Raw genomic sequence first — 12,147 nt, forward strand, 5'->3', positions numbered from 1 at the left:
TGGGGTGCAATCATGCCCATGGTGCATTAAGGAGTAAGATGAAGGTGAGGCAGTGGAGACAGGGAGTGAGATGCCTCTTTGAGAATCTTGGCCTCTTTTGAAAATGGGGTAGAGTCAGAGAGAGTGGAAGCTACAAGAACCAAGGGGTATTTTTCTTTGCAGGCTGCATTAAACTTGCCTTTCTTTAATGCTGATGAGAGAAGGTTCTGCAGTGGGGGAGTGAGTTGGGGGTGACAGTGGGTAGCACAGAGGAGATAACTAGCCAGGTGAGCTGTCCTAGGGAAAGAGCAGAAGTGGAGATAATATGTGCCCAGGTGAGACCTGCTTCATGTCAGACATAGTGAAAAGAGGCTAGCGTTGGTGAGAGGAAGGATGGGTGGCCAGTGCTCTTGGCTGGGGGAGGAAACAGGAGGTACGGGGGCACATAGGTTAGAGGGGGATGGCTCTGGGTGGTTAAGAGGGAAGTGCTAAGGAGTCACCAAATGCTGGATACACCCTAAATGGTTTGTAGATGGATTGGATGTAAGTCATGAGATTCAGCCAGTTTGGTGCTCAGGACTTTAGCCTGGGTAGCTAGTTGAATGATGGTGACCTTATTCAGAGTGGAAATGGTCAGCGAAGTGGGCAAATCTCTAGCAGGACTGATCAAGATTAAAAAGATGCAAAATGTGCAATATAAATTCAAACAAGCCTGATCTATAGGTACCCTAGGTGTTTTTAGATGTTAAAAGCTTAAGCAAGTATAAGTCAATATTTTAGTAAACAGAGGCAAAATAGAACATGTTTAGAAAACAGTATCTAAATTGGCAAAATGTAAATTAAAATCTGACAAAATTGATAACTATGTTAAAACTAAAATAATTTCAATGACTGCTTTCCCCCAGTGTGTATATATATGTAAACACATACACACACACACACACATATGAGATCTATAACTAAATATATTTCTAGGCCTTGATTATTTTATATGCTAATTTCATTATGTTGAAGACACAGATCATTTATATAATTTTTCAAAAAATGGAAAATAGGAAAGCTTCCCAATTTATTCCTAAAGGTTCAGGGAGGGAACTTGATCCTTTCTTCCCTCCACACGACCTTAAACACCAAGTCATGGCACTGTGGAACTCTGGCATTTCTCTGCACAGGTCTGTAACACCTATTGATGCATGAAAGATTTGGGGGTAATCCTGACTTTCTCCAATCATGCCCTGTGCCTAGTGAGACAGAAAGAAAGGGGGAAGGCTGGGTAGTGGAGGGGCAGTGGGCGGGGATGTGAAACCTGGGCCAGGTATTGAAAGGAAGGTGGAGAGATGGGATGGACACTTCCCTGATACATTCTTGTGCTAAGGACAACCAAAAATGGGTCTGTTCTATCTCCAGAAAGCTTGTCTATATATGGAAGCTCATATAGTCATATATGGAATATGAAAGCTCTTATACGGAATCTTTCTGCTGGAAGCTTTCTGTTGGAGATTCCTGATGGAAAGACTTATGATAGTCTTTTATTCCCTCACATTCTCTCCTTTTCATCAGAATTCTTTATCTTTGTGGATCTGCATGGTCTAGAGTTTGTCCCTGGTGGTGCAGGGCGTTTCCTGGCCCTTCTGCCTGGGCTAAGGGCACCCCCTGCAGCCAGCCCTGCGGGACTGTGCCTTTTCCCTGGGGCTCCCAAGTCTCCTCTGAGCTCAGTCCTTGAGACATCAGCTTCCCTCAGTCTTGGCAAAAAGGGTGGACATTGGCCTTGGGCTCCTTTTCACCATCTGGTTTATTTAAAAAAGCTGAGTGGCAAATGAGAAACTTGGAAGATCTGGAGAGGAGCCGAAGCAGTGAGGGAAAGTCTCTCTGCACTTTTAAAAGGTGGGATGGCCATCTGGCCTGGCAGAGATAGTCATTTTACGTCTCCACTGGTACATGACTGAAGTCATTTACCATTAAGTTCTATTTGAATAAAGTGGTAGTAGACATTTAGGTAATATTACAGGGCAATCAATGTTTAAGAGCCTTACGGGTATGAGCTTTCCAAATGTAGTTCAGACCCAGATGCTAAAAATACTTGTGTGTGTGTGTGTGTGTGTGTGTGTGTGTGTGTGTGTAACCTTTATCAGCCTTAACATAATGGAAGAATTTTTTTCCCCTCTCCCTCTCCTTCCACATTCTGAATTGTTTAAGAGTTTCCTGGCTACAGTCCCCTCCCCGCCCCCCCTTCCCTTTTTTTACTACCGTGGTAGAAGCAGCATGAGGGAAATGTAGTTAAAATTCAAAATGCTTCCCTTTTATCATTACCATGAATCAACACAATAAATGAGCCCCTTCAGAGCACAGTAATAAGAATTTGATAAATCATCAGCCAAAAATTAACTAGATGTCAAAACAATCTTTGGGAAGTGTGATGGATTAGGGGTGATAGCAGCAATTAATCTCCCAGCATGAGTTCACCGGAGAGACACAATGTAGGGAGATGGATGGGGGGGATTCAGGCCTTGCAAGGTCAGGACACTACTGAAAGGAGTGGGTGGAGGGTGGAGGCTGGCAGGAGGAGGTAGGTGGAGACAGGGAGAAAGAGAGAGGGAGAAAGACAGGGAGAGGGAGAGAGAGGATGAGAATCATCTGAGTCTGCAATCCCCAGGCATCCTGCAGCTGCGCTAGAGGTCAGTTACACGCCTTTGAAAAGCTCGCTGCCTCCAGCAGCTCTCTGATGAGACAAGCACTTTTCCTCTTGCGCTAATAAATGCCACAACTCGGCTCATGGGGCTCAACACATGGCCTCCAAGAGTGGCAGACCTTACGGGGCTTAATTTAGAGAGCTGGGAAGCGCCTTGTAAACAACATCTAGGAGGAGCTAAGGGCTCTGGGAGGGAGGAGCAGACAGGAAGGGGCGGGAAGCGGGGAAACTGGAGTCTGGGAAGGGCTGCAGCGCCTCCAAGCCTGGGCTCAGCTCTGGGCGTTCTGGGGCCCAGCTCGGGAATCTTGATGAATCTCCGGAAGGAGGAAGAGAGCCTCTGCTGGCGCCAGGCTCATCAATCTCCTTCTTTTGGACAGGGCTGCTTCTTGCATTCATTTATTTTTTTCAGCAGAGTTCATAGTATTGAAAGGAATGGCAGTTTGGGAAGGATGCCGACAAGACCTTAGTTTTCCCTCCCTGGCAATGCTGGAGTCCTCACATCTGTCCTTATCGCCACAATTTTGTGATCAGGGCTCATGGGTCTAGACTGAAAAATGCAGCCTGAACCGATGGGGCTGTTGGGGCTGGAGGTGGTGAGAAACGCAGAAAGGAGGAGAAAGAGAGGGACATATTTAATACTGGGAAACACTTAATACTGAGGACAGGCCTGCCTGGTCCTCTGCGATGCCTGCAATATTTGGGATGCAGTGCACTAGGAGCTGGCAAACCTGGGCTGTTCCCTTACTGCCCTCCAAAAATAGCGTTCTTTTTTACTAAACACTCCTGTAAGATTTATGTGGCCAGGGCTTTGATGCTGCTCCTGTTAACATTTGTAAGTGCTTCCTGCCTAGGCTTTAAAATCATAAAACAATCATAATGCCTGATGACTGTCTAATGCTTTTTTGTTTACAAAGCTCCGTGCAAGTCCTGGGTCCCTCCTGGGGGAGTCTCGTTTTTCATGACACACCTTTCTGGTGTATAACAGAATGCTAGAGCTTAGCCTACTCAAAACTCCTCAAAACTCCTCAAATCTCAGATAGAGAAAGCTAGGCCAGAAAGGGTCGACGATGTGTGGGGTATCATTAAACTGATGATTAAAAAAATGCCTGTGGAATTTCCTACCGCCACTGCCTCGAAGGACATTGCTTGTGTTTAAATTCCATAGCTGTGATATTGGTGGTTTGGAGAGGTGGGATGACTTAGTCTTGTGTCTGACCCTACTCAAATGCACAGGTGTGACGCAGAGTTGAACATTTTCTGTAGAGCAGAGACTTAGTTAGCACTAGCTATCTAATAGCTGACAGGAAAGAAGGATGGTAACCTGGTCTAGTCTTCAAGAAAATTAAGGAAGACTTGCCACGTAACTAACCTCTGTGGAAGTGCTTTCCTTGAAACTTACTCGCTGTGGACCCTGAGTTAGTTACCCGATCGCTCTGTGTCTGTTTTCTCATCTGTGAAAGGGGAATGACAATCATTCAACCTTGTAAGTTGATGTGACGATCAAATGAGTTTTGTGACCAGTGCCTGCTATGTAGCCACTCAAAATGTCGTTACCATTCTTCTGGAGTTGACAACCTTGTCCTTCTTTCATCATGACCGTGACCTCCCTATTGAGTCCATGGGTTGAAAATGTTTAGAGCAAAGCTGTAGAGCACACTGTGGCTCTTACTCTATGGCTAAGAGCTGATAGGAGGAGGTCGCTATGAAACCGGTGAGAAGGCTAGGGGTGCTGGCCGAGGCCACCCAGGCCACCTGGCCTCCACACTCTGGCTGGTGCTATAGGGAGAGGTCCCAGGATGTCATCTTCTTTTTCACAGTAGCTTCAGCACACCACTCTTACTAAAGGTGGGGTGTTCAGCCTTCAAACAATATTCCGCTTCTGTGTAGTACTTTCACCTCTCTCAAGTACCTTCTTATACATTATCTTTTTGTTTCATGTGTGCTTTGATGAATATAGGACAGTCATTCTTCTCTTTCCTTTTCCTGTGAGCCAGATTTAATGAGGGAGTTTCTGGATTATCTTGGGAAGTTGGACACATCTGCCTGATTTATCTATGACTTATTTTTCCTGCTACAGGAATTTGCTACGGATTGTTCCAAGTGATTGTGGGGGCTGTGAGTTTAGAAGATCTGACCTTTTGTAGAAGTCCTGCAGTTCTCTTTTCAGCTTCTGGGTAAGGGCAAGGCCATTGGGGTTGCTGTCTTTTCAATGAGAAGTGAGCGTCAACACCAGTGGATTCTAGAAAGATGAAGCTTCTCTTTGGGGCTGACAGTCCCAGACAATCCATACCTGTTCTTTTGTCAATTTGCTCAATATAGCATTGAGTGTTTCAACAGATTCTGTGCCTGTACTATAAACATGTGTATAAATACTAAGAGACATACATGTGCCTGCACAAACCTGTATCTATAATTGGAGATTCCATCACATATTCACAGACACATATACTCACAGATGTAAATACACAGAGTTATCGCACAGTTGCATACAGGCACATGGTCCGAGGCATGTGTACATCCACACACAGTCACATATACAAACACAAAGGCACACTGATTCTCTCTCTTTACACACACACACAAACACCCACTCTCTCTCTCTCTCTCACTTAGACAAGTACCAACCCAGATAAAAAATGCAGCAGAGGCGTTTGTAGCATTGCACACCTTGCTGGGTCTTGGGAAAGACTCTCCTCCCCCAGTGCATCATGGAGGGATAAGATTTTGAGATCAGGTGCTGGGTACCACCCCCAATCTTTTGCTGAGATTCCTAGTGCCAGAGCTAATCTTCTGCACTCTGGATGTTTGCTGACTATCCTTGTCCTCAGGAGGCAGGTGCTCAACCCAGGGGCCAGAGTAAAAACTGTTGAGAGACATGGTGCTGTGAATTGAATTGTTTCCTTCTCCTGCAAAAGAAATGTTAAACTTCAAACCCCCAGTAACTCAGAGGTTGCTTTATTTGGAAATAGGGTCATTGTAGGTGGAATTACAGGCATACCTCAGAGATATTGTAGGCTTCAGTTCCAGACCACCATAATAAAGCAAATATTACAATAAATGGAGTCACACAAATTGTTTATGGTGGTGGTTGCTGAAGGTTGGGGAGGCTGTGACAATTTCTTAAAATTTTGAAATTTCTTAAAATAAGACAACAATGAAGTTTGTCACACCAATTGACTGTTGTTTTCCAGAAAGATTTCTCTGTAGTATGTCATGCTGTTTGATAGCATTTAACCCACAGTAGAACTTCTTTATAAATTGGAGTCAATTTTCTCAAACTCTGCTGCTGTTTTATCTACTAAGTGTATATAATATTCTAAATCCTTTATTGTCTTTTCAATAATGTTCACAGAAACTTTAGTAGGAGTAGATTCCATCTCAAGAAACCACTTTCTTTGCTCATCCATAATTTAATCATCTGTTTAAGTTTTATCATGGGATTGCAACAATTCAGTCATTCCTGACTGAATCAGGTTCCACTTCCAGTTCTCTTGCTGTTTCCACCACATCTGCAGGGACTTCCTCCACTGAAGTCTTGAACCCTCAATGTCATCCAGAAGGATTGGAATCAACTTCTTCCAGACTCCTGTTAATAAGAATATTTTGACCTCCTCCCATTAATCATACATATTTTTATTTTTATTTTTTTTGAGATGGAGTTTTGCTCTTGTTACCCAGGCTGGAGTGCAATGGCACGATCTTGGTTCACTGCAACCTCCGCCTCCTGGGTTCAGGCAATTCTCCTGCCTCAGCCTCCTGAGTAGCTGGGATTACAGGCACGTGCCACCATGCCCAGCTAATTTTTTTGTATTTTTAGTAGAGACGGGGTTTCACCATGTTGACCAGGATGGTCTTGATCTCTCGACCTCATGATCCACCTGTCTCGGCCTCCCAAAGTGCTGGGATTACAGGCTTGAGCCACCGCGCCCGGCCAATCATAAATATTCTTAATGGCATCTAGAATTGTGCATCCTTTCAAAAAATTTTTCAATTCCCTTTGCTCAGGCCCATCAGAGGAATCAATTCCTGGAGTACCCATAATCTTACAAAATGTATTGCTTAAATAGCAAGACTTGAAAGTCAAAATTACTCCTTGATCTAAGGGCTGTAGAATGGGTGCTTTGTTAGCAGGCAGGAAAACAACATTAATCTCTTTGTACATCTTTACCAGAGCTCTTAGGCGACCAGGTGCATTGTCAATGAGCAATAATTTTGAAAAGAATTTTTTTTCCCCCTGAGAAGTAGGTCTCAACAGTGGGCTTAAAATATTCAGTAAAACATGCAATAAGCAGATGTGCTGTCATCCAGGCTTTGTCGACCCATTACTGGAACACTGGAAGAGTAGATTTAGTATAATTCTTAAGGGCCCTAGGGTTTTCAGAATGGGAAATAAGCATTGGCTTCTGCTTAAAGTCCCCAGCTACTTTCACTCCTAACAAGAGAGTCAGGCTGTCTTTTGAAACTTGAAACCAGACATTGACTACTTCTCTTTAGCTGTGGATGTCCTAGATGGCATCTTCTTCCAGTAGTAGGCTTTCATCTACATTAAAAATCTATTGTTTAGTGTAGCCACCTTCATCGGTGATCTTCACTAGATTTTCTGGATGACTTGCTACAGCTTCTACATCAGCACTTGCTGTTTCACTTTGCACTTTTATAGAGCTGGCTTTTTTCTTTACACCTCATGAACCAAGCTCTGCTAGCCTCCAGCTTTTCTTCTGCAGCTTCCTAACCTCTCTCAGACTTCGCATAATTGAAGAGAGTTAAGGATTAGGTTTTGGCTTAAGGGAGTATTGTGGCTGGTTTGCTCTTCTATCTAGACCACTAAAGCCTTCTTGATGTCAGCAATAAGGCTGTTTCACTGTCTTATCATTCGTGTGTTCAATGGAATAGCACTTTTAATTTCTTTCAAGAACTTTTCCTTTGTATTCACGACTTCGCTGTTTGGGGTAAGAGGCCTAGCTTGCAGCACGTCTCAGGTTTTGACCTGCCTTCCTCACTAAGCTGAGACGTGTGATTCTTCCTTTCACTTGAACACTTTGAGGCCATTGTAGGGTTAGTAATTCGCTAAATTTTAATATGTTGTGTCTCGGGGAACAGGAAAACCCCAAGAGAGGGAGAGAGATAGAGAAACGAATGGTCCCGTGCAGTTTATATACATTTAGAACACATACAACATTTATTAAGTCCACTGTCTTATTTGAGTGTGGTTCATGATGCCCTGAAACAATTACAATAGTAACATCAAAGATCACTGACACAGATTGCCAAGACAGACAAACTAATAGGCGTAAGAAATATTGGGAGAATTACCAAAATGGGACACAAACACATGAAGTGAGTCCATGCTGCTAGAAAAATGGCACCAGTAGACTTCCTTAATGCAGGGTTGCCGCAAACCTTCAATTTGTAAAAAATGCAATTTCTGTGAAGGGCAAGAATATAAAGTGTGATAAGGTGTGCCTGTAGTTACATTAAGATGGGTTTGTTCTGGAGTAGGTTGGGCCCCCAATCGAATATAATTGGTATGTTTGTAAAAGAAGAGACACACAGGGAGAGGTCCACATGGCAACAGAGGCAGAGATTGACGTAACTGCCAGCCATGCAAAGCCACGAATTGTCTGCGCACCACCAGAAGCTAGGAAGAGACAAGGCAGGACTTTACTACAGGTTTCGGGGGGCGGTCATGGTCTTGCCGACACCTGAACTTCGGAGTCTTAGCCTCCAGTGCTTAACTGTGGTTGTCAGCTGTCCAGTTTATGGACAGTGCTCAGTGAAGGCAGCCCCAGGAAACTAGTACATATGCATAATTTGAAGGAAAAAAGAGATGTATTTAATATTTTACCTGAATTTTCTATGTGGAAAACCAAAACAAAATCCTCTTGTTCTCAAAAAACTAGTATCCAGAATAAAGCTCCCACATTCTTCTAGGCTTCTGTATACAAGAAGAAGGCGACAGCCCTCTGCTCAGACCCTCCCGTGTTTCCACATGTCACCTGGCCTGCAGTAAGACATGGCCATCATGTCATGGCAGCCTCCAAAACCTGCTCCTCTGCCCAGCTCCCCTCTGGCCTCGAGTCCTCACTCCACTCCAGCCTCCCCTTTTCTCAGACTCATAGGCAAGCCCCCTCCTCAGGCCCTCACACAAGTTCCTCTCCTGACTGGAAGGTTGGGACCCAGGCAGCACCCTGGCTCATTCCTTTAATCCTTTGCTCATATGTCACCTGCTTGGTGAGGCCAGCAATTCCTAACAATCACTCCTCCTCATTTCCCCTGACTTCGCTTTATTTTTGTTTTCCAGAGAACTTACCGTCTTCTGACATACCACATAATTAACTGACTTATCATGTAGATTGTGTATCTCCCCATAAGAATGTTAGCTCTAAAAGAACATGGAATATTTTTTTTTTCCTGTTTTGTATGCCCTGATACTAGAATAGTGTCTGGAATGCACCAGGTGCTCAATACATGTTTTGGAATGAATGGAAGCTTACTCTCCTGTGTTTTCGTCAATGTTTCCCTCTGGGAAGAAGATCGCTGGAGATTTAATGTTTAGACTTCTATGGAGGGTATATAGGTTTAAGAAACAAAGAAGCATCAGCCTAGACGAACTGTGGATTTGAAGGAGAAGCTGTGCAGGTAAGTGGTGGAGGCCTTGAGCTGGGGCCTTGGGTTCTCATCTGTAAAAGACAGATGTAGCCACCTGCTGCCTACAACCCACTTCACGGGGATGCTGGGAGGATGAAGGACATGATGCATTTTAAAGTGCTCTGAGGTCCTTAAACAAAAGACATGCCATGGAAATGGAGTGTTATTACATAAACTAAACCCAGAAGTGTATCAGGAAATAGCTGAACTGAATCACAGCCAGTCTCAGAGCAATTTTTTTTTGCCTGAGAAATTTAATAGAACAGCCTACAAAACTTTGATGCAATTTTCTTTCACATTTTCTTTCTTATCAGCTGTTCCTATCTTCTAAATTTCAACACAGGTGCTATCTTCATTTTTCCTACACAGTAAACTGATCTACGATAAAATTTCAGGATTAGACTAAGGGTCTTTGGCTGTGCAAATAACTGAGCCGTGAAAGTGTCACTAGAATTTCTCTTTCTCTCTCTCTTTCTTAAACAGTAGCTCTTCTCAAAGGGAATAAAACGTATTACTCAGAACAATTGGCTCAGTATTTAATTATGTCAAACCTTATCACATTTTTTTTTCCACATTTTAAGTGTTCTGTGTTGTGTAGGGGATATATTGAGAGTTAAACTTTGTGATATTCCTTTATTTTTTTTGAGATGGAGTCTCACTCTGTTGCCCAGGCTGGAGTATAGTGGCATGATCTCAGCTCATGCAACTTCTGCTTCCTGGGTACAAGTGATTCTCCTGCCTCGGCCTCCCGAGTAGCTGGGACTACAGGTGTGTGCCACCACACCCAGCTAATTTTGTATTTTTACTAGAGATGGGGTTTCACCATGTTGGCCAGGCTGGTTGCGAACTCCTGACCTCGTGATCTGCCCACCTCTGCCTCCCAAAGTGCTGGGATTGCAGGCGTAAGCCACCTCACCCAGCCTATTCCTTCTTTTATGGGCAATACACATAACTAGAACAGTAGTTGGGAATGTCAGAATTACTGAGTGCAGCCTGTGAATGCGGTTTTCTCTCCTCTGGTTTCTCCTTTTGCAGTTCAGTGCCCTCTGCTGTCTGGAAGGAGCCTGCTAATGCTTGGGTTAACTGCCTAGCCTACTTATATCACACAAATGATTAGCTTTTTCCTTCAGCTGATTTTAATGCTAGTATGAACTGGCACCCATTACAATTCTGAATCCTATTAGGTTGCTGGTAAGTGGCTGTCATTGGCCATCCCACTTGTTTAGAAAAAGATATTAACAAGGAAGGGCTAACTTGCAAAAGTTGGTCCTCTATTCTCAGTTCCTACCTTCTTGGATGCCTAGCCCAAGGTTAGATGGAGTGAACTCCAGGCAGGTGTGTCACAACTGATAAAGGAGTAAATCAAAGTGCAGTTAGTACTTTAGTTCTGAGTAAGCATAGCTCTGGAAAGTCCCCTTCAATCCTGACAGTCCAGTAGCTAAATTCCCTTTCTTTTGTGTTAAGGCTTTCCTCCAAATTAACCACATTTATCAAAACATTTATTTTTAATAATTACTATTAAAAATCTTTATTATTATTATTATTTGAGGCAGAGTCTTGCTCTGTCACCCAAGCTGGAGTGCAGTGGCATAATCTCAGCTCACTGCAACCTCTACCTTCTGAGTTCAAGCAATTCTCCTGCCTCAGCCTCCCAAGTAGCTGGAATTACAGGCATGCATCACCATGCCCAGCTAATTTTTATATTTTTAGTAGAGACAGAGTTTCACCATATTGGCCAGGGTGGTCTTGAACTCCTGACCTCAGGTGACTTGCCTGCTTCAGCCTCCCAAAGTGCTGGGATTATAGGCATGAGCCCCCGGGCCTGGTATGAAAAATGGTTTTTATTTCAGGCAGAAGAAAGTTGTAGTAGTTCAGACTTTGGAAACTGGAGCTAGGTTAAAAATCTAGGTTTTTTTCTCTTTTACTAACTGCATAGTATTAGGCAATAGTCACGTTAGCTTCATTTTTCCTATTTGTAGAAAAATATCACTGACTCCATAGGGTTAATTTGACTATTAAATAAGAACGTGTAAGCAAAATTCTTATTAAAGGATATGGCATATTGTAAGCACCAAGTACACATTTTATTTTCGTTTATCCTTCATGTTTGATTCTAATTCCAAACTCAAAACATATCTTTATTTCTAAGTTCATATAAAGGATTTCCTAGTCATCTTTTTTTCTTTGATATGATATTATCCTGGCTTGTTGGGTAGTAGGAAAGAGGAATAGAAAGAGAAAAAGGGAGGGAAGTTAAGAGAAACGGCTGCAGAAAGACTTTCAGTTATGCCTGTTATTATTTTGGTGGTTGTTAATGCTACAAATGTCAACTAGAACATGTGGGTGGTAGAGCACTCCAAAATGTTTTGGCCTTCCCTAAGATACAACACATCTACCCAAAAGCAGATAAGGAAAAGTCATTCATCTGGAAGGGAAGTATTCTAGGATTCAAAATTAGTAAGTACTATACCGACCTATTCTTGACTAACATTTAAACATGGGAAATAAACAATGTTTCCTTAATTCTACTGATTTGTCGTAACATTCAGTGTTTGTGCTTTTATTTCCTATGGCCCTAAAAATTCAGAGGCAACTTCTAAGAAAAGTAGTTCAGTTAAAAATCACCATTTTCGGCCGGGAGTGGTGGCTCACACCTGTAATCCTGTCCATTTGGGAAGCCGAAGTGTTTGAATAACCTGAGATCAGGATTTCGAGACCAGCCTGGCCAACATGGTGAAATCCCATCTCTACCAAAAATACAAAAATAAGCTGGGTTTGGTGGCGCACGCCTGTAATCCCAGCTACTCAGGAGGCCGAGGCAGTAGAATTGC

General features: G+C 43.2%; 1 long non-coding RNA gene across 1 annotated transcript in view; it reads left to right on the plus strand.

The window, feature by feature from the left end:
- The first annotated feature begins 2,591 nt into the window (after window positions 1-2,591).
- The window catches only part of LOC104652898 (uncharacterized), a 31,751-nt gene continuing 22,195 nt past the window's right edge, over window positions 2,592-12,147 (plus strand). Inside the window, exon 1 of the long non-coding RNA XR_746183.3 lies at window positions 2,592-2,654. This is a non-coding gene — a long non-coding RNA (uncharacterized LOC104652898). The remainder of the gene's footprint in view (window positions 2,655-12,147) is intronic.

Source organism: Saimiri boliviensis, chromosome 13 (assembly GCF_048565385.1).
Source record: "Saimiri boliviensis isolate mSaiBol1 chromosome 13, mSaiBol1.pri, whole genome shotgun sequence".
Lineage (NCBI taxonomy): Eukaryota > Metazoa > Chordata > Mammalia > Primates > Cebidae > Saimiri > Saimiri boliviensis.